Source organism: Chiloscyllium plagiosum, chromosome 1 (assembly GCF_004010195.1).
Source record: "Chiloscyllium plagiosum isolate BGI_BamShark_2017 chromosome 1, ASM401019v2, whole genome shotgun sequence".
In the NCBI taxonomy this organism is placed as follows: Eukaryota; Metazoa; Chordata; class Chondrichthyes; order Orectolobiformes; family Hemiscylliidae; genus Chiloscyllium; species Chiloscyllium plagiosum.
Window position 1 is genome coordinate 29,326,524 of NC_057710.1, and position 22,841 is coordinate 29,349,364.

Genomic DNA, 22,841 nt, shown 5'->3' on the forward strand with positions numbered 1-22,841 from the left:
GGGGATCAGGGTTCACATCCTGCCATGTTGGATGGGGTACTTTTAAGTACCCCATCCTTGGGCATTAAGGGCCTGATGAGGACCATGAAACTGATGCTGATTGTTGGGAAAAAAAATCATCTGGTTCACTGTTGCTCTTCAGGGAAAGAAACTGCAGTACTCACCCAGCCTGGCCTCCATGTGACTCCAGACCCACAGCAATGTAGTTGACTCTTCATTGCCCTCTGGACAATTAGGGATGGGCAATACATGTTGGCTTGACCAGGGTTAAAACATTGGTCAAAGGTAAGAAGTGTCACTTCACAATACTTTTTGGGGATACACAGGCTGAGAGATTTTGATCGATGCACATTTCTAATTACTGGCCTTCTCGCTGAGAGTTGCAAGGCTCCATAGCCTGTACCCTGCTCCATCTTTTCCCGCAACATGGGGAGTTATTGTCACCACAGATTCATCACATTGCTGTCTGCTGATTTTCGCAGAGGACATCAATTGCAGAGCACGAATTGAAGGTGGAACCTTCCTGATCTGTCTAGGCCAGTGTCAAACTAATCAATGCCCTTACTCACTGAGTCCACAATAGGAAATTGAGGAGTTTGTGAAGGAGCCAGGACTTTCAGTAATGAAGATAAAATCTGTCATGGTACACTAGTAGGTCGAATCCAATGATTAAGTTTTCTGGTTCAGTGATTCTCACTCTCCCCCCACCCCAAGAGCAATGCTGCCTTCTCCTTCCTGGCCAAGTTCCTGTGATTTTTGTAAGCTGCTGCTACATGACAAACTGCCTGCGATTTGCTTCTGCGGGGAGCAAGAGGCAGCCCCGTAGTTTCACGAATGGTGTTCCTAAGAGAGCTGACAGAGCAAATGCATCAACTGAATAATTGGATTGCATCTTAGATTGCATGTTACCAGGAGGAAATTTGCAATCCATACTCCAGGTAAATCACTCTGTTTATTGTTGAGCCAGGCTGAGTGGGGCCAATGGGTTCCATTGTTTTGTTACTGTCTCAAGTTTTCCCCTCCTTGGTGCCTCAGATTGGAGAGTTTTGGTTCGGGACGCAGAGGGGTAAAGACAGAGGAAGACCATTAGACGACAGGCTAATGCAAAGGCTAGTTATAACAAAAGGAAACCTGGTAAAAATCAGTGCCAGCACTTGTGGGAAGGTCCATTTGATCAAATCTTATTGTACAGCAGAGAAAGATGTCATTCAATCCATCAAGCCTCTGCTAACTTTCTAAACCACCCATTTAGTTCACAACCCAATCCCCAACAATTGTTCAACCTTTTTTATGTATATGTCCAAATCTCTTTTGCTTTTTTATTTGCCAAGTATCTTGAAGCTAAGTCAAGAGAGCAGGTAGCTCATGACAGATGTGGTTCAATTGGTCGCACTCTCACTTGAATGACATGGTTCTGAGTGTTGATCCCATTCCACCACATGACCCTGCAAAATTAAGGCTGACATACCACTGAAGTACTGCACTCTCAGTGATCTGTTTTTGGATAAGGCAGAATCACAAAGTTGTTAGATCAACAAAGGAGGCTATTTGGCCCATTGTGACTGTAGCAGTTCTCCAAGTGAACAATCTCACCTAGTGGCATTCTCCATTTACCTCTGCATCATCAGCAAATGTGAAAACCTTGTATTTGGTTTCCTCATCTAGCTCCTTATTGTATATAGAATCATAGAGTCATAGAGATGTACAGCATGGAAATAAACCCTTCGGACCAACCTGTCTATGCCGACCAGATATCCCAACCCAATCTAGTCCCAGCTGACAGCACCCGGCCCAGATCCCACCAAACCCTTCCTATTCATATAGCTATCCAAATGCCTCTTAAGTGTTGCAATTGTACCAGACTCCATCATGAATAGTTGGGGGCCCAAGCATCGATCCTTGTGATATCCCATTAGTCATTACCAGCCACATGGATAAACATGCATTTGTATCTAATTTCTCTTTCCTATTTACGAAACAATTTTTAATCCATGACAATAGATTACTCATTATCCCATGTGCTTTAATTTTGCTTACCAACTTCTTATGGAGCCTTCTGAAAGTCAAATATATCACATCCACTGGGTCTTCTTATCTATTTTACTAATGACATCCTCAATAAAAACTCCAGCACTCCAAAAATTCCAAAGACTAACAATTTACTGCGTGAAGATTTTCTTCATATTAATTTTGATTCTTTTACTAATTACTTTTCATTAAATCTGTGCCCTTTCACTCAGATTACCCAATTTATCTTCAGAACCAAAATTCCTCATCCTTGGAAACAAGGCTGTGCCTATGTTCTCAGGTGGATGGAAAAAAGATCTCAAGGCACTATTTCAAAGAATAGCAGGGGAATAATATTCCTAGGGTCCTGGTCAATATTATCCCTCAGTCAACATCAGATTATTTTGTCATTATCAGATTGCGGTCTGTGACAGTTTGCTGAACACAGAATGGCTGCTTCTTTTCCTCTGTTACAACAATGTTATTCCAAAAGTACTTCACTGGGTTGAAGGCATATTGGTTGGCTCAGTGGTTGCAAAAGATGCTATACAAATGCAGGTCTTCCTTCGCTCTAGTGGTTGACCTTTCTACCCATGAAAACAGTTGGCTCATTTTACCAAAACCCGGAACAAATTTGATCACATCCATGAGATGTACCCTGTTACAAGCAAGACAATCTCTGGGTCTCCAGTAAAGGAAGCTTCTTAATCTTGGGACCATTCTGGTACATCTTCTGCCCAATCTTTTGAAAACCTTTTCTATCCTTTCCAAAGTGTGGGGTGGTACGGAATTTCACACAAGGGCTCTTGTTGATGTCCAAAGGAAGCTCAGAATACTGTCCCAGCTCTTTCACAATCTGCCTGGATTTATAAAGTGAGGGATGCTTCTGAAGAAACTATATCAACGTACCGTGCAATCTTAAATGATATATATATATGTGTGTGCGTGTGTGTGTAAACCCCTGGGTCTTCTGAAATATGAACATTTAAGTAATATTTCCTCCCTATTTTCCCTTCCGCCTTATGTATGAGAGAAATGATATTATTAGTTAAAGCAGGGGTTAATATTTCAATAGGAACAGCATTCTTGTAGCTTACACTTTGAGGCATATTTGTGTAATCTCTTTTCGGAACATTTTTTCAGTCTATTTTAAGCCCGGTGTTTGGTTTCGACCGGCCACTCCCTTCTTTACAAAGTGCAATTTCTGTTTATTCAAAGATTAAACTCCTAACAGCGACCGAGCTTTTAATTAAACCTAAGGGCCGAGTATGTTTAAAGATGAAACCAGGCCACTGTAAGAGCAAAATAAGCAAGTTCAGCGGCAACTGAGACAAGTGGGGACGCGGAGCGGACCCAACTTCGAACAGAAATCTTACACCTAAATTATTAGCCTTGCTTCCAGTCCATTTTCAACTGCTGAGGTCCAGCTTTATTTGTGCTTTGCTTCAATCCTTTATTTTATTTTCAAAAGCGAATCTAGTCCTTGAACGAATTGACATTCAGTTTCTGCGGGTCTTAATTTGGACCAATCATTTGTGATCCTTCTCTCCCTCTGAGTGTGGTGGTCCCGGATTCTGGAGACTGCTTACATCTTAATCAACAGTGGAGCCAATTCTTTCATGCTGCATTCTAACAACATGCTTGGCCGCTTTAGGAACACCTCTGAAACCGCTCAGTGTTTGCCGTGTGAATGGGCCACTTGCGAGCTTTATGCTTTTCGATTTCGACCCTATTCTGTCTGAGTGAAAGTTACATGTTAATGAAACAGAGCGTGGTCTGTGTGTGTGTGACTGTCTGTATGTGTGTGTGTGAGAGATTTGTTGCTTCTCCCCAACCCCGTTCCTTTATTCGGGATATAATCCCTCAGCCTATCAGACAGGCCGCGGTTTTTTTTTTGTCAGTTGTAAATCCGAGTAGATGTAGCTTTAAGTTTGAATTTGATTAAAAGCAGTATTAGCTGGCTTTGTTGTACGTGCACCGGGCCGTCAGTACAACAGCTTCAGGAGTGCTAATAGATGGAGAGTAGTTTTTGGGCGAGGTTTGATTTTTCAGTCAGAGACTGCACACTGAGCTGTTCAGTTTGGCATCCTCTACCAGTTCTTCTTACAGTCATGTGAGAAACCAGGTTATGGCTAATTCTCAAAGCATAGAACAGTACAGTGCAGCAGCAGGCCCTTCGGCCCATCATGTTTGTGCCAATCATGATGCCATTCTAAATCCATCTGCCTGCATAGTTCCATACCCCTCTATTCTCTGCCTGTTCATGTGTGCCTCCAAATACCTCTTAAACGTGGCTCTGATATCTCTGGCAGTGCATTTCAGGCACCTCTGTGTAAAACACATGCCTCGCACCTCCTTTAAATGTTATACTCTCACCTTAAACCTATGCCCCCCAGTATTTGACATTTCCATCCTGAGAAAGAGAACTCTGACTATTGAGCCTATCTGTGCCTCTCATAATTTTATATACTTCTATCAGGTTACCCATCAGCTTCCAGTCTATTTGGAGTCAAAGTTGTCCAACACTCTCCAATCCAGGCAATATCCTGGTAAACCTCTTTTGCACCCTCTCCACATCCTTCATAAAGCGTGGCAACCAGAACTGCACACAATACTCCAAATGTAGAGTATTATATAGGTGCAACATGGCTTACCAACTTTTGTACTCCAGGTCCTGACCGATGAAGGTTGGTATGCTGTATGCTGTCCTTACCACAAATTTAAATCAAAGCCACATACAGCAAGATGCTGGAAGTCTGAAATGACCATTGTAGAATCTAGGCAGGCCTGCAGGAGAGAGAGAGAAGAGAAAATGCTCCGAGTTCTCAGCAATATACCTGATTACCTCCTCAAACACTTGCATCAAATTTGTCAAACGTGACAATCCCGTAACAAATCCACGCTGACTATCCCAGCTAGTCAATTTCTCTCCATGTGCAGAAAAATTCTGTCCCTCAGAATTCTTTCTAATAGCTTCCCCACTGCTGAGGTTAGAACTACTGGCCTGGTAATTTCATGGTCTATCACTTGCTTTCCTTTTTTTAATAAAAAGAGTGGGACAATGTTAGCAGTCCCCTAGTTTCACATCTTTGGCCAGAGACAATTTGGAAATTACTGCCTGGGCCCCTGCTATCTCCTCTCTTGCCTCGCTCAACAGCCTAGAATACATATCATCTGTGGATTTATCCGCTTATAGCTAAATTCACTAGTACCTTGAATCATAGCATTCCCACAGTGCAGAAGGAAGCCATTCAGCATATTAAATCTGCACTGACCCTCTGAAGGACATTCCACGTGGGGTTTTTTAAACCATGAGGTAAAAACTTTTTTAAACCATGGCTAACCCACCCAACCTGCACATCCCTGGACAGTAATTTAGCCTGGCCAATCCACCCAACTCACACATCTTTGAACTGTGGAAGCACCTGGTGGCAACCCATATAGACATGCAGTGAATGTGCAAACTCCACACTGACTGTCGTCCAAGGATGGGATCAAACCGGGTCCCTGGTGTTGTCAGGTGGTAATGGTAACCATTAATCCACCTCCTCTCTCTCTACGTTCTTTTCTAATATTTCACTGTCTGTGTGGCGTTTGCCCATTCTGCCCGTGTCTGTGTAGGTTTCCTCTGGGTTCTCCAGTTTCCTCCAACAGTCCAAATATGTGCAGGTTAGGTGAATTGGCCACGCTAAATTGCACGCAGTGTCCAGGGACATGCAAGCTAGGTGGGTTCGCCATTGGAAATTCAGGTCTTACACAGATGGAGTAGGGGATTCTTTAGAGGGTCAGTGTGGACTCAATAGGCCAAATGGCCTGCTTACACACTAGCGATTCTATTCTATGATTCACAGTTCTCCATTCTGATGTATGTACCTGCATCATGCTTTTCTATTATGAAGACCAACACAGTATTCATTGATTACTGTGCCCACATCTTCCAGCTCCATGCACAGATTATTCCCATGATCCGTAATGGACCTTAGTCTTTCACTTCCTTTTTTATATACTTTAAAAAAACCCTTAGGATTTCCTTTGTTCTACCTGCCAATGCTTCTTTTCTGAGGAAGGGTCACTGGACCCAAAATGTTAACTCTGCTTTTTCTCTTCATAAGTGCTGCCAGGTCTCCAGTAATTTCTGTTTTTGTTTACTGCTTTCTTAAGGATTACCTCAGCTGATGTAATTTCTGTTTTACATTCCCCACAGTATTTTTTATACTCATCCAGGAACTTCGCTGTATTAAACCCTAGTATCTTTCACAGACTTACTTTTTTTCTTAGCCATAGCCTTTATTTCCCTTGACTTCCAAGGTTCTCTGGTCTTGGTCCCACCTTTGCCTTTGTGGGAATACATCTGCCCACCAATACAGTGCACTTTCAGAAAGAGTCACTGAAGAGAATCAGGGCATGTACCCTGATCGAATTTCTCATTCTCCCTCTCTCCAGGGTACTGCTGCCTAATTGTAGCTCTTACCCAGTAAACAGACCCTGAAAATCCCTGTGATGCTAATGTCCCCGATCACGTCAATTGTGAGACTTTCAGACTCATGTTCCTACAGCTGTATCCACTCCTCCTGACAGGCAACTTATCAAATTATCTCAGTAATGGGGAGCCATTACTAAGTGAACGAGAAGGCATTATGAAGCTGTTAGCACTTCAAGATTAGTTTTACCACAAGACAAAAGAGAATACTTTTGTGTAAAATACATGAAAATGCAGCTTAGCTTGGACAGGGAGACAGGCTGCAAAATGAGAGATATCTCAGTCAGATAAACTCAGAGGGTCTGATGAGACTCCCATCTAACGATACTCTAGATAATAGCCCCTGATTAATGTTAGACAATAATGTCAGCCATGACTCAGTAACACTCCTGTCTCAGAATCAGAAGTTTGTAGGTTTAGAATCCCAACCCAAAGACAGGAACACACAATCTCGGCTGATGCTGACTGCGTTACTGGGGAATACTTCACCCTCTGAAGTATCATCTTTCAGGTGAGATATTTAACTGAGGCTCCATCTGCTCCCTCAGATGTATATAAAAAATATCATGGCAATTTATGAAAAAGAGCAGGGAATGTTTCTATGGGTGTCCTCACCAAAATGTAGCCAGTCCTAAAAATTGGTCATTTATTTTATTACTGCTTGTGAGACCTTCACTTCAAAAATGTGTTTATTGGTTGTAAAGCACTTTGGGATATCATATATAAATCTACAACTTTCTTTCTTCAACTACTTAACTAAAGGCAAAAGTGAGGACTGCAGATGCTGGAAATTAGAGTCTAGATTAGAGTGAAGCTCCCTGCCTTCAGTCCTGATGAAGGGCTTTTGCCCGAAACGTTGATTTTCCTGCTCCTCGGATGCTGCCTGACCGGCTGTGCTTTTCCAGCGCCACTCTAATCTGGTTGGATTGAAAGGTCTGTTTCCATGCTGTATGACTCCATGACCATACTTCACCCTGTTGTGAGGCCACTTTAGTCACTGAGTAGTTGCGTTTCAGCTGGTAAGGGTGCCAGCTCAGATCCATGAACCCATCATAGAGCTGAGTTCTTCCTACGCCAGTTAAGACAGATTAACCTCTTTCAGCTTGGGTTGGTTTAAACTGATCTCAGCCAAACTGACAGATTGAACTGAACGATTAAATGCTAATATTCATAGGATTTTGGTTTGGTGGTGCTGGAAGAGCACAGCAGTTCAGGCAGCATCCGAGGAGCAGCAAAATCGATGTTTCGGAGGCTTTTGCCCGAATCGTCGATTTCGCTGCTCCTCGGATGCTGCCTGAACTGCTGTGCTCTTCCAGCACCACTAATCCAGAATCTGGTTTCCAGCATCTGCAGTCATTGTTTTTATCTAATAGGATGTCCAGCAGGAGAAAACAAACGAGCTAGCATTCCTTCTCCCCATCGCCATCCAGTGACCCGTGCTGTATGGGCTTTTTTTAAAAATCATTCATGTGGTGTGGGCATCATGGCACAGACCAGTATTTATTGCCTATCCCTAATTGCCCTGGAGAGAGTGGTGGTCAGCTGATTTCTTGAACCACTGCAGTCCATTTAATGTAGGTAGCCCGACAATGCTCTTAAGAAGGGAATTCCAGGATTTTAAATCAGCAATAGAAGGAACAACAACATAGTTCCAAGTCAGGATGGAGAGAACTTGCCGTGTTCCTGTGCTTCTTGTCTCTCCTGGGTGCTAGACGTCACAGGTTTGGAGGGGTGCACTGAGGGGAGTCTTGGTGAGTTGTTGCAGTGCATCTTACAGATGATGCACAGTGGCAGATGCAGGTGTGTCTCAGCAGTGAACAGAGTGAATGTTGAAGCTGGTAGATAGGGTGCCAATCAAGCAGGCTGCTTTGTATGAGATGGTGTTGAACTTCTTCAGTATTTTGGAGTTGCACCCACTCAGGCAAGAGGACTTTGACCATGGTTCCTCCCATGGTTACCAGTTCAGACAGGGCAGGACAGTTTGACAAGATACTAAGTTGCATTTGACTCTATCTACCACAATTGTGTGTGGAGACATATCCCACCTCAAAACCTTGAATGCATAATCCAGACTGACACACCAGTGTATTACCATACTGGGACAGCACCGTATAGTATTCAGAGATGTTGCCTTTCAGATGAAATTTGAAAATGAATCCCTCTTTGCTCTCTTAAGTGAAAGCAACTCTTTCAAAGAACAGCAGAAGTATTACTCCCAGACCCGTGCTTGGCCAATGTTTATATCATAACCAGTGTCACAGATAAATTTGGTTATGACCTCATTACCTTGCTGTGTGTAATTTAGCTGCTGCGTTTTGTACATTAAAAACTCTTTAAAAGCACATCATTGATTGTGAAGCTCATGGGGTGCACTGAGATGGTGACGAAAGGTGCTGTATAAATGCAGGTGATCTTCACAGTGAAAAACACTTTGCTAGATTAACTGGATATTGCAGATATTCACATTATTCCCTCCAGTGTATGGCAGAGGTCAGTTCTGAAGCTGGCTTTGGTGGGAAGGAGTATCAAATAGTAACACAGTGGGTCATTTCTGATCTTCATGCGCAAGGTGACAAACTCTAAAAAGTGAAAAAGAGAAAGTTCAGCTGCTGGATGGTGACAGGAGATTGCTGGGTGACCCTAACAAGTGGAAGTGATCCTTGGTGGTCAGTAGCTCCAGAATGAAAGTTGACACATTAAAACAGAGCAAAGCCAAAAGGAGATTCTTAGTTTCATTGTCTCACAAACTGTCCTAGAAATAAGAGAGTCATCAAGGGGAATAGGACAAACAGTCAAAATAAGGATAGTCATGATTTGGAGATGCCGGTGTTGGACTGGGGTGTATAAAATTAAAAATCACACAACACCAGGTTATAGTCCAACAGGTTTAATTGGAAGCACTAGCTTTCGGAGAGCTGCTCCTTCATCAGGTGATTGTGCACAACCACCTGATGAAGGAGTGACGCTCCGAAAGCTAGTGCTTCCAATTAAACCTGTTGGACTATAACCTGGTGTTGTGTGATTTTAACTCAAAATAAGGGATAAGCTAAAGAATCCAAAAGACAGTAAAAAGAATGTAAAATAAAATCTGGAGGCTCTTGTGAATCTATTGCATCTCCTTAACTTATATTCTTCACAGACACTGTTTAAGAAAAGCTTAATGAAGAGATATTTTGTCGCCAAAAGCAAAACAAAGCTTTGCCCTTGAACAGACCTGGAGATATCACAAGGCAGGACCTTGTGTTGTCACTGAGTGTTTCCAATAAGTGAGCCGCTTTGTTGCTAAATGGACTGACATGCATGAGTCATGCTGATAGGAGCATTTAATTTCCATGTGACATTTTCAACTATTAGCTGTGTGTGTTTACCTCACCTTTCCCTTGACTTTGGGCTGGCCTCGGATTAGATCATGCCACCCGCCAGGTTTTTTTTCCGCAGTACTGTGTATTTTGGCTCCCTCGAAGCCCAGAAACATCTGGACTGAAAGATGAGACAAAGCAGTCCCACCTGAAGCAAGATAGCTCAATCCATGGCTTCTCTCTGCTTTGCTCTGATAAAGCATTTTGAGGGTTTGGTTAATGATTTCGAGGGCCTGGAGGTCGCAGTTGGGCATTTTTCTTGCCAAGTGCTTTCTCAGCAGGAGTGGTGTTTGTAGACAGAGGGGGCTGCTGTCGCAGGAGAGTGATAGTGAAGTCCTTTGTTTACTGATAAAAAAAATTCCCCTTTGATGTGAAGGACATTAACCAGGACCTCCACTTCCAACAAAAACTGTGATAGAATGTGAATGTGGCACGTTGGCTACAATATTAATGAGAAAAGTGAGTCACAGAATAACATTCTAAAAAAGAATTAAGATTAAATGAATATTCAGGGAACTGCAGCTTTTCAATTTTAATATCAGCCCAGTTTTCTAATTTATTTTGTCCCTACCTCTTCCCTCTTTTATTTGCCTTCTGGTTTTAACCTAGCTCCAAAACATATTAACTCACGCCAGGCTATGCTTCTTCACTCTTCAGATATTCCTCCAGTGCATCTATAAATGACCCATTCCTTGCAATGTGGGTTTTAACTTGAGGGGCAATCAGAGCAAAGGTAGGACTGTTACTATGTAATAACGCCATGCAACTCCTTGTCAACAGGAGTCACAGGGATAGAACGGCTTGACCGTTTATTAATTCAGTTTTGTAACAATTTCTACCCTACAATTGCGAGAATACTGAATGGACTCACAAACTCATAACATTCACCTGTACCTGTGTTTTTGTTTTTGCTGCTTTTTACCTATTATTTACTTATCTATGCTATTTAAGATTAGATTAGATTACTTACAGTGTGGAAACAGGCCCTTCGGCCCAACAAGTCCACACTGACCCTCCATTCCCTTACATTTTACCCCTTCACTTAACACTACAGGCAATTTAGCATGGCCAATTCCTGCACATTTTTGGACTGTGGGAGGAAACTGGAGCACCGGAGGAAACCCACGCAGACATGGGGAGAATTCCACACAGACAGTTGCCTGAGGTGGGAATTGAACCCTGGTCTCCGGCGCTGTGAGACAGCAGTGCTAACTACTGTGCCACTGTGCCGCCCACGTGTGACTCTGTGATTTGCCTGTATTGCTCGCAACTCAAAGCTTTTCACTGTGCCTCAGTATATGTTATAATAAATTCAATTTAATTCAATTCTGCTAACCTGATTCCAGTGGTAATACTAACCACCATGATTTTTTAAAATGTTAATCTTACCCCTGTGATAATACTTGTGGATCTTAATCAGAAGGCTAATAAAGTTAGGAGAAAGTGAGGACTGCAGATGTTGGAGATCAAGAGTTGATAAGTGTGTTGCTGGAAAAGCACAGCAGGTCAGGCAGCATCCAAGGAGCAGGAGAGTCGACGTTTTGGGCATAAGCCCTTCTTCAGGAATGTGATGGTGGGGGAGGGAGCTGACATACAAATAGTGGGTAGGGGAGGGTGAAGGCAAGCGATAGGTAGATGCAGGTTGGGGGGGGGGGGGGTGGGGAGGGTGGATAGTGATAGGTCAGGCAAAGTAAAATAAAGTTAGCCCTATTTAGGATTGTGAACACTTAATCTAGGTTAATATTTCAGTAACAAAAACAGAAATTGCTGGTGGGCATCTGGAACGTGTTGCCAGCAGAGGTGGTAGAGGCAGGCACGTGTATTCATTTAAGATGCTGCTGGACAGATGCATGAGTAGGTGGGGAGCAGAGGGATACAGCTGCTTAGGAATTGGGCGACAGGTTTAGACAGTAGATTTGGATCAGCTCAGGCTTGGAGGGCCAAAGGGCCTGTTCCTGGGCTGTAAATTTTCTTTGTTCTTTATGCAATTCTGAAGAAAGGTCACCGGACCCAAAACATTAACTTTGATTTCTCTCTCAGATGCTGCCAGACCTGCTGAGCCTTTTCAGCAATTTCTGTTTTTTGTTCCTGATTTCCAGCATCCGCAGTTCTTTCGGTTTTTATGTAGTATTTCAGTGTAGTTCTGAAGGGGTGCAACATTTTTGGAAGTGTTATCATTAGAGTGTGATGCTAAAGTGAACCTCATGCAGCACCTGTAAGAGATCCCATTGTACTGTTCAAAGAAAAGCAAAAGAGTTGTCTCATGCCTTTGGTAGTGTTTATGTCTCAGCTGACCACACATCTTGTTATTTGTCTCCTTTTTCTGCTTGTGGGATATTGCTGTGCTGAGCTTTCCTGTGGTTTCACTTTAAAAGGATTTCATTAAACTGTAAATTGCTTTGGGATGGTCTGAGGATGAGAAAGGCGCTATCCCAAAAAAACTATTTCTTATATTTATACCTAGCTAGGTGCCACTGTGCCTTTTATTTCTTAGCGTGTTTTCACATTGACAAAAATGGACATACTTCAATTTCTGGACAGTCAGGAATGTTTGAATGAGGGTAGAGATAAAGGTGACAATTGATTTTACAAAATCGTGCTCTTTGTGCAAATTTCTCACTTCGGGAATGTTCACTTTGAAGTTCATTTTAATAGTAAAATGATCATCTGGGACATGCTAGCCTCCGAGTTAAAATGGCTGTTTTTTTTGAAGTTGAAACATAAAACTGCGTATCAGCTGGAGCAATTCACAAAACACACTCTCAGATTTTCACAATATCAAAAATAATATGGAAAAGAAAGAGACCATTCTTCTCATCATCATTGTGCTGGCTCTTTGAAACTATCCAATTTGTCTCCTTTCTCCTGCCCTTTCCCCAACATTCTCCAAATTTCCTACTTTCAATACTTATCTAACTTTATTGCATCAGCCTCCACCACCTCTATACACCATACATTGCAGACCACTTTTAAAAACTAGAATTGTTGAGCTACTTGCTGAGTACAGCATTAAAGGGTAGATTTTCCAAACTTTCATCTCTGACAAGGCACCAGGCTTGTTACAAGTACAGATCAAAGCATGGGGACAAAACCAATAACTTCTGAGGATTGCAAAGTTATTTTTGGAATATAGTGATTGCCTATGTTTCTGAACAGCAATGACAACTTCGCAAAATGGATTCCCTTTTCAGGGTTTGTTACGGTAGCAGTGCACAGGAAAGGAACCTTATTTTTGACCATTTCAGATACCCTTTGGCAACACAATGCTGTCCATGTCAGGGGCTGTATATACACCTACACCAACCTTCCACCAAACCCCAATATCCTCTGGAGACCACTTTCTTATATGAACCCATGACTTTTTAATCCTTGTGGCTTCTGAGTGAAATTTCCTTCCCACTGTAGTTTGGGTTGAATTGTATACTGGGAGGCCCCTCAGGAATTTTTTTTAAGATAACCCTGATTTAAAAAGTCTCAGTTAGTTGATTCCTATCAAGTTGAGTATTTGGTTAAACCAGTTGCACAGGAACTGTAGAAGGTGCAACTTGTTTCATATTAGTTTTGTTCATGTATCATGTAAAAGGAGTCAAGCAAATACTCAGTTGATGCTATTACTTCATATTGCACCTTACATCTGAACAAAAATTTTCATCAGTAATTCAATTTCATAAAGGGGTTTTGGGTTATCTGGAAAGCAGGAACAGAGTATTGAGTTGGATGATCAGCCATGACCATTTTAAATGGCAGAACAGACTGGAAGGGCTGAAGAGCCTACTCCTGCTCCAATTTTCTATGTTTCGATCTCGTGAATGTGAAAGGCTTCTACCTCCATGACATCATCCACCTCCACTACTACCTTAGAATCATAGAATCCCCACAGTGTGGAAGCAGGCCATTCAGCCCATCAAATTCACATTGACCCTCCAAACAGCATTCCACCCAGACCCATCCCTCTACCTCAACCCTGTAAGCATGCATTTCCCATGGCTAACTCACCTTCGGCCCAACTCGTCCATACCGACCAGATATCCCCAACCCAATCTAGTCCCTCCTGCCAACACCCTATCTATTCATATACCCATCCGGATGCCTTTAAATGTAGCCTCCACCACTTCCTCTGGCAGCTCATTCCATGCACATACCACCCTCTGCGTGAAATAGTTGCCCCTTAGGTCTCTTTTATATCTTTCCCCTCTCACCCTAAACCTATGCCTCTAGTTCTGGACTCCTCAAGGAGAAAGTGAGGACTGCAGATGCTGGAGATCAGAGCTGAAAATCAGAGCTCTTCAGCCACGTTCTCAAACAGACTCGCTACCACAGCCACATCTCCTTCCTCAGCACATTTTCAGCTCTGATCTCCAGCATCTGTAGTCCTCATTTTCTCCTCGAAGATTTTAACCTACTGCAAATCCTCTTGCAAGGATGCCTTCCTTGAAGAAGCTCTCTTCCTCCCTCTTCAAGGATTTCAGTGAGTCCCTCTCTCACTGCACACCCCAGGTCATCTCCTCTGCCCAGAAGCTCTTCAGCCACGTTCTCAAACAGACTCGCTACCACAGCCACATCTCCTTCCTCAGCATTCCTGAAGAAGGGCTCATGCCCGAAACGTCGATTCTCCTGCTCCTTGGATGCTGCCTGACCTGCTGCGCTTTTCCAGCAACACATTTTCAACAAACTGATTCAACACACCATCTTGTTCCTTGCCTAGCATCGCTGTCTCAGGCTTGCTGTAGTGCTCCAATGAAACTCAGTGCAAGCTGGGAGAACAACATTTCATTTTCCACTTGTGAATTTTCCAGCTTTCTGGACTCAATATCTAGTTCAACAACTTTAGGACGAGGCACCTTCTTCCATGTCTTTCTCCAATCCTCACACATCAGGCATTGCTATCACATGGTCTGCTATTATGCTCTACCTATTGTTAGCCATTAATAGTCTCCATTAACAGCTATTCATTCTCCTAAATTGACTGTTATCTTTTACCTCTGTTATCCATTCCTTTGTCTGTTCTTTCTCTCAATCTGGTCTTTATTTCAACTATCATTTACTCTTTATGCCCTCCCCGCCACCCTAACTTCTACATAAAAACTTTTTCCTAGCTACCATCCATTCTGAAGAAAGGTCACTGGACCCGAAACATTAACTGTGATTTCTCTCCACAGATGCTGCCAGACTTGCTGAGCTTTTCAAGCAATTTCTGTTTTAGTTTCCGATTTCCAGCATCTGCAGTTGTTTTGGTGTTTAAAACTGATTCCATTCCTAACAGGCCTTTGATCAGCCTGGCAGCTGCTTGAACCACCCTGCATTTCCAGTGATCCCAACAACTTCTGTTTCAGTTCCCATTCTTGTTGGATTGTGTGTGCATTTTCGTACAGCAGTTACTGGTTAACCAGCAACCCTGTTAATAATGCTGGGTCCCCTTTCACATCCCCATTACAGCCCAGAGATGCTGAAGCTTGGTTTGGAAACTCTACAGCTGTTCTTTGTTGAGATCAGCTAACTTAAGCAAAATGGAAGAACTGAATTGGGCATTTTTGTTTGGAAGGGTGGTTTCTGTACGAAGATCACACTATTTAAACTTTTTAGAGATCCCATATTGAAAGAACGTGGCTAACTTAAAGTCAGCTGTTATTTGAAGTAACTTAAGTCTTCATAGTGGCCCTTTAGGACATTTTAAGCTGTCACCATAACAGTTTATCATCACATCGTGCCTAGAGGGAGAACAATGCCTCTTTAATGATGGAATATTCCTGATAATCTTAACTGCTCCAGGGATAACAGGTTAGTTCGATGCATTGTGCGTTTGGATAATCATAAATTGATTAATTCCTACGGGATTAAATTTCTGGTGGTTAATTAACATCAAAATGATTAAAAATACATTGGTTTTGGGTGATAAGAATTGGATCTGATTCAGGTTTCGTTAAATATCTTCACAATGGCTTCAAATATTTAAAATTATTGTGGGAAAAAAATGTCAGTAGAATGATTTGTCATCATTATGTGTACTATACCTGCCATTACAGATTCAAACAAATCATGGTGAGTTGTTCGCAATTGAAATGTTAGTGTAAATCTCCCCTAAACACTCAGTGGTTCAGTGAGTAACTGAACCACAAACGTCACAGAAATCCTGGATTTGATGCTCAGTTTGATGGAAGTTCACTGATCCCAGACGGAATAGCCACCAGTGGATGTCAATGAAGAGAAAATCAGCTAGGGTTACCTCTCTTTTCTAGGAATCTAACTGCAACTGCTGAGTCTTTCCCGTTGATTCACTTTCAGGCTTGAGCATCTCCCTTTTAGGTGTTGGTAGTTGTTTTATCACACAAACTGCTTCTTTGCATCCTTTGCACTATTTATCTGTTATCTATCTGCCAGATTGTTACCAGATCCTAGTTTGTTATTTATCATTATATTCAGAACAGCCAGTCCCTTTGATGGCTCTGAAACATCTTGTTCTAGCTCACTGTCCTAAATACTCAAGCTTTCTGCTTCTCCCAGTCTACAAAAGTTAAAATCTCCCATTATAACCACATTAGTTTTGTTTCATACTATAGCTTCCTTTATACTTATTCATCAGTATTGAAGGCTATCTCTTCGTATCCTTTGCTGTTCCATAGTTCTCTTTCTTGTGATCTATCCACTGTCTGATCAAACTTACTGAAATCGTCTGTTTCCACTGCTGTAACCCCAACACGTAATGATTTAAAACAAAAATAAAGCAAACAACTGCAAATGCTGAAGATCTGAAACAAAATCAGAAATTGCCAGAGAAACTCAGTAGGCCTGACAGCATCTGTGGAGACAAGGCAAAGTTAACATTTCAAGCCCAAAGACCCTTCTTCAGAACCAATTTGTGTTTTTCTTACATATAATGATTTGTTGTCCCTAACTCTTCACTCCTAATTTCTCTAAAGCTTTGTTATTTCAAGGGACCTTGTTCTAAGCTGAGGAACAATAACCCTCAATTCTGGATTAGTGGTGCTGGAAGAGCACAGCAATTCAGGCAGCATCTGAGGAGCAGTAAAATTGACGTTTCGAGCAAAATTCTTCTCTCAATGTCAATGGGCTATTCAGCTGTGAGGGAACTTCACATCTGAGCCTGAGCCTGCAAGGTAAATACCTAATGTCTGTACGTGCACACCACCAGCAATCTCTGATTTGTAATCTGGAGCACAAACTCAGGATAGCTTTTACTTTTAATGCTGAGGCATTAAAAGTAAACAATTGCAGTAACTAAGATCTGCTCACTCAGTGCAAGCCAGTAGATGACATGGAATTTTTCTTATCTTGATTTTTGTCATTCACTGAATAAATGTTCAGCCATCAACAAAGTCTTTATTGTGAACTTGTTATCAGTTTGGCTCAACATGGAATAAACAGCATTAACTAAAAGGTCTTTCTAAAGCTCTTCGATGTATCATTTGGAAAATAATTTAAGGTGACATGTTCTGCTCAGTGACTGAAACATCATAAACGAATATGTGTACTAGAGTTAAATGAAACATTAGTTTTTGAAGCTGAACAATGGTGGAGGAGAGATGGTGCCAAGTGGCAGAATGCTGAGTTTTTTCTGGTTTGTTTCTATGGTTAGTGCATTATATGATACAATGTAATCAGGATGTTGTAAATATTGTTAATGTTAATAAAAATAATTTTCTAAAAATCTTCATTACTCTGAATCATGAAGGTCATGGGTTTAAGTTCCATTCCATGATTTCTATATATATATATATAAAATAGAGGCTCACACTCAGGTGTAGTAATGAGGGGTATTGTCATTTGGGTCGCTATATTAAACTGAAACGGAGGCTCCTTAGCTTGTTAAATTGAGTTAAAAATCCCATAGTGCTATGTGAAGTGGAGGGAGTTCATATCATTGCCTGGTCTACATCTGCTTCTCAGTCAAAAGAAAAAGCAGATTAATAGGGCATCTTATTTTGTTTGTGAGGCCTTGCTATGCGCACATTGAATATTGTGTTTGTTTATAAAACAATGATGAGATATCCCCAAAAGTCATTAGCAACAAAGCATTTGTAATGTCCTGAAGGTTTAGTAAGATTATATTGAAAGATAGTTTTTGTATGACATTGTTGTCAGTCTTATGGAAGCTATTAAACATATATGTGTGCGTCATCAGCAGCCTGCTGTCATATAAAAGCATCAAAAATCCTATCGCTTGATTTCAACAGAGAGACCAAGAGGGTAGGGGTGCATGGAGTTTACAAACAAAGAGTATGTGTTACCCCTGTCACATGTGTATTTGGGTGGAGAGAGATTTCTTTATTACTCAGCAGGTTAATTTAAGGAGTATTAGTTGGATCCTATAACTTTCCAATTAGGCAGGTTCTGCCATCCTAATGAGGGACAATGAGGAGATTATGGGACTCCTTTGTCTTGCAAAGCAGCGCCTTTCTTCTGCGGGTGTCACAAAGGTGTTTCTCAGCCCGCAGAATGGAGTTACTGTGGCTGATAAGTTTATTCAGGCAACGGAATAGTGTCGACAGGGAAAAGAAAGGAGAGGGCCTATGCTTGCTGGAGCGGTAGAGGGGTCACAGAAGCGGAGCGGCCTAAATTAGGCTCATCAATCTGTCCATTAATGCAAAGCTTCTTTCCATTGTTGAGTAGCCTGTAAAGCTGTCATTTGGTGGCAATTCAGAGTTTTTAATGCCAAGCTGTCTGTGACACTCACTCCTCTCCCTTTCTCTCTGTTGATCGTACTGCCACCTCGTGCACCCCTTCATCTGCAGCGAAAGACATGGTCTGTACACAGTAGACTGGCTATTTAGGCTTTATCCATTGTATTCTCAAACAAAGGAAGGTAAAGGCAAATTAAACCATATGCATTCATTTTTACAGTTCCCCTCCAAAAATATTTTGAAAACATTAAAAACATTTAAAAGTTATTTTATTTGAAAGTTGTTTGTCCTCTTTTTGGTGTTGTTACCTATGGTGTGGTAATATTGAGTGCAGGTTATGACATTGGGACATGTTAGTGAAAAAGGAATGAGTTATTTGAGAGACTGCAGTTGCTTGAATTTTTTTTTATCCTTAGGCCAAAGCTGCACACAAGTTCAGTCGAGGAATATTTGATTTGTAGAGTGGCAGGGGCCATCTGCCCTGGTTTAGGCGGCCTGTCATTTACAATCTGTTTTTCAGTGAGTTCCTTTGACTGTTGCACATTTCCACATTGTACACGGCACTGGGTGAATTCTTTAATTTCATTCACCACTCCTCGGATAGAACCTGTTTCTGACTTGAACTTAAACATTTCAAAATGTGCCTCATCCAAATCAATATGATGATTACTCTAAGATTAAGTTCTGGGTAACTATTCACTGCTAATGGATAAATATAGGACAATTTTAATACAATTCCACTTCCGCAGCATGAAGCCAACCATTTTAATTGCAATTAGTAACTTAGCAGCAAAAATCCAACCATTTTAATTGCAATTAGTAACTTATTAATTAATGATTCATGAGGCAGTCTCAATGATATGGCTGGTCAAGTATGTATCAAATTGTTGTACTGTTGAGCACGTAATTCATTTCTCCCTGATTATCTTTGTCTAATTGCTATGTGTGTCTGAAAATATTGTCAGCTATTTATGAGGAAAAGGATGTATTTAACTTCTAGAGTAATGCCTCATCCAAGCTCATTTCCCACTTGAGGCTTCAAAGAATACTTGTGCTTGGTAAAGTGTTCTGTAAGACAAATCTTGCCTGGTTTAAAACACCACAGGTATTTAACATGGTATCACTGAAAGTCAGATTTATTCCTTTTAAGGCGTGGTTTTGAGCCTGAATTACTTTGTCACTGCATCACACACCATTTTCTGGTTGAATAAATCAGAAGTCAATTCTCCCCCTGCCTAGCACACATCATTCGCTTGACATACCGTTCCCCTGCAATTATACTCTGCAACAGAACATCTAACCTACCTCAGGACAACGCATGTTGGAAAGTACATCGGCAAACAATGGGTGGTATCTCATCAGGCGCCAAATCAGTTAGCATTATATAGAAGGCATTGCATTAACAGACAGTAGACAGGAGGCGATACATAATGGATGGTATATCAATGGGGGATAAGTTGATATATCGATGGGGATACCGTTCATAAACTGTGTATCGATATGGACACAGTTTATATATCGAAATGGGACCTGGTTGATATATTGATACGAGGCACAGTTGATGTATCAGTTGGGTAAAGAGTTGATATGTCAATGCCGTTCAGATTTGTTGAGGGATACCGTTGACATATCAGGAGGAGACAGCTGAAATATCGCTAGGAGAGGGAATATGAAGAGTTATTGCCTTACGCTGCACGGTCACTTTGCTCCATTGCAGATTGTATATTAGTGACTAGCAAATTCATTTTCACAGCAACATGAAAATATAAGTGCGCGATTTTCCCAAGTCCCCGAAAAGGGGGAATGCGGACTGCTCAGGGCGCTGCTTCCCAAGTGTTCTTTGTGAAGCCGTCAACTCAGGAACTTTGGGAGGGATTTTTCTGCACTTGTTTGCAACTCGGGCGGCTAGTTACACATTGGGCAGTGAGACACAGGCTGCAGAGAGAGGGAGAGAGAGAGAGAGAGAGAGACGGGATGGGGGGGTGGGTGGGGGAGTGGGATCCTCAGTGCAGGGTGAGTGTGTGCGACTTTGCCGGCCTGACAGGAGATGGGGAGGAGCCCCTACTGCTTTCACTCTCTCACTGCAAGTGCTCACATTTCAGCGCGCCGAGTGCTTCCACCGAGTGAAATCTGATCCTCCCCCCGCCCCTTCACCCCCACCCCCAACCTCCCTCTCTCTCTCTCTCTCTCTCCCCTCTCTTCATTTGCTCTCCCAGCCGCTGGCTGTGCTCTGGCAGTTAAAGTTAGCGAGCCAAGGTTTCACACACACACACACACATACTCCTATCACAGCGCACAGAGAGAGAGAGAGAGGGAGACCAAGCAGCAGACCCTGTGAGGAACAGTGAGCTGGAAGAAACAGCAGCAATCCCCCGGCCTCTCCCGAACTGGCATCTCTCCCCTCGAGCCACAGAGCGGGCTGGAACAACAACCAACATTTATTTGTGTTTGTTTAAACAAGCTGAGAGGCGCGAGGGGGCAAGTTGAAGAGACAATGTCCAGAGATCGCCGGTGAAAACAAAAAAAAAACCCAACGGGGGTTGGGTGGTGGTGGGGGGGCAGAAGGTGTTAACAGACTGAGTCAATGAGGCACGAAGCGGCTCGGTCTGATTGCCAGAGGTTGCTGTTTCTGGAGCCGCTGACAAGTTTCCAGCCCGCGGGATTCACGTTGGATTTACAAATGACTTAAAACATTTTCTCGACTTCTCGTCGTTTTTATTTGTTGAATCGGCTGGAGGGGAAAATCGTTGAATGTTGGTGGGTTCTTGACTGAGTCGGACCAGCAACTCAGGAGTATCGTTCTACCAGGTCAGTGAGACTGTTTTCGCCCCCCTCTCTCTCTCTCTCTCTTCTCCCCCCCCCCATCTCTCCCACTTTAATATGAATGCAGTGACCAGTTTGATCGGGCGCTGGCTGGGGGAGCTGTGCAGGACATTGCCTGAGGCCAGTCCACGTTGAGGATGTGGAGAGTGGGAGGTGTGTGAGAGAGCTGGGCTCACTCAGAAAACCAGCAGCAGCAGCAGCGGGACGGGGACAGGGGCAGGATGTAAACAGAGTTGAAGGGAGAGACGGGAGGCACAGGGGTTTGACAAGGAGTGAACTCGCTGTGAGTGCACGGAACACACTCTCCGAGAATCCCGGAGCTTGTTCTACCGAGAGCCGGCTTTGTTAAAGCTGATGGGACCGTTTACAAACCTGTACGGCAGAGAACTGGCGCAATCCACTGAAATAATGTGAAAACAAAGTTCCCGCGGGCGAATTGTTTACGGGATTCGGTTCAGCATTTATTGCCTGTCGCTAATTGCTCAATTTACCACATTTGTTTTGGGACTGGAGTCACATATAAACCAGATCAGGGAAGCAGGGCAGATTTTCCCTTTTCTGAAGAGCATCTGTGAACCTAACATTTTAAACATTGATTAAAATAAAACAGTGTTACAATTGGACCAACTATTAACATTTTTAACCACAAAATATATTTTATTTATAAACAATACATACACACAGTCACAAACACAGTTCGGTTCTGTACAGCAGTTTACCAAGGAAACAAACACTGGAGTTTGACATCTATGAAGATCTCTGATCTGTATGAAATTTAAATTTGATCACGTATGATGGTGAGATCCGAGATCTTGCTTAGAAGCATGAACGGATTTCTCAGCTGATTACATTAACCTGTGCTACTCTTGCAAAGGTTTAACTTTTAATGTGATCCCAAATGGCTCAATAATCGGGTGTCAGCTTCCCCTTCACCACCCCGACGCCCCCCCCCCCCCAACAAAACACAGCCAGACAGCGACAGTTCTGTATTTAAAATGCGGGGTGATGGGTGCAGGGTGAATTTGCTGGTGTTCTGTATTAGACCTCTCCAGGACATACCGAGCTCTCGGGCACAGGCTGCCGCTGCAGTGTCTGAGCGGTGATGAATTGGAAGCTGGGGATTTGACCCACGCTACAGCTTCCCACCTCAATTCATGGGACTGAGGTTTATAGGGGACACTGAACTGAAAACCCCGGAGCACTGTTCACTTCCAGGGGCTATCGGACGCTGGTCCGTGGCGGAGTGTTCTACTGAGATAGGTTCTGTAACTGATTCCTTCAGCATTTAGCAGCTTCACCGTGTTGATATTCCTGATCACTCGCCTCCCCTTGCCTGGGGTTTTACCAAATAGCCTTCAGAGATTCCCAACAACCCCTTGTCGTTCCTTCCCATCTGGAGAAGTGAGTTTTAAAAAGATTTCACAAAGGAGTTGTTTGTGTGTGGGGGGGTTGGAGAAAATATTTGGAAAATTCCTTTCAATTGGCTGGTCTGGTTTCATCCCTCAATGACAAATTGGTAAGCGATCGCTCGGT

The 22,841-nt window shown here is 42.6% G+C and overlaps 1 protein-coding gene across 8 annotated transcripts in view; it reads left to right on the top strand.

The window, feature by feature from the left end:
* Nucleotides 1-22,841, top strand: part of LOC122560229 (fibroblast growth factor receptor 3-like) — a 177,392-nt gene that overhangs the window by 12,157 nt on the left and 142,394 nt on the right. For 2 of the 8 annotated variants that reach the window (XM_043710999.1, XM_043711050.1), the window contains exon 1: nt 20,521-21,293. The exons of 2 other annotated variants lie outside the window; for them this stretch is intronic. The gene's annotated coding sequence lies outside the window, so the exon portion shown is untranslated. Of the gene's footprint in view, nt 1-20,518; nt 21,294-22,841 lie in introns of those variants that run through there. 4 more of the 8 variants (XM_043710729.1, XM_043711120.1, XM_043711288.1 and 1 more) reach the window with 4 other exon arrangements.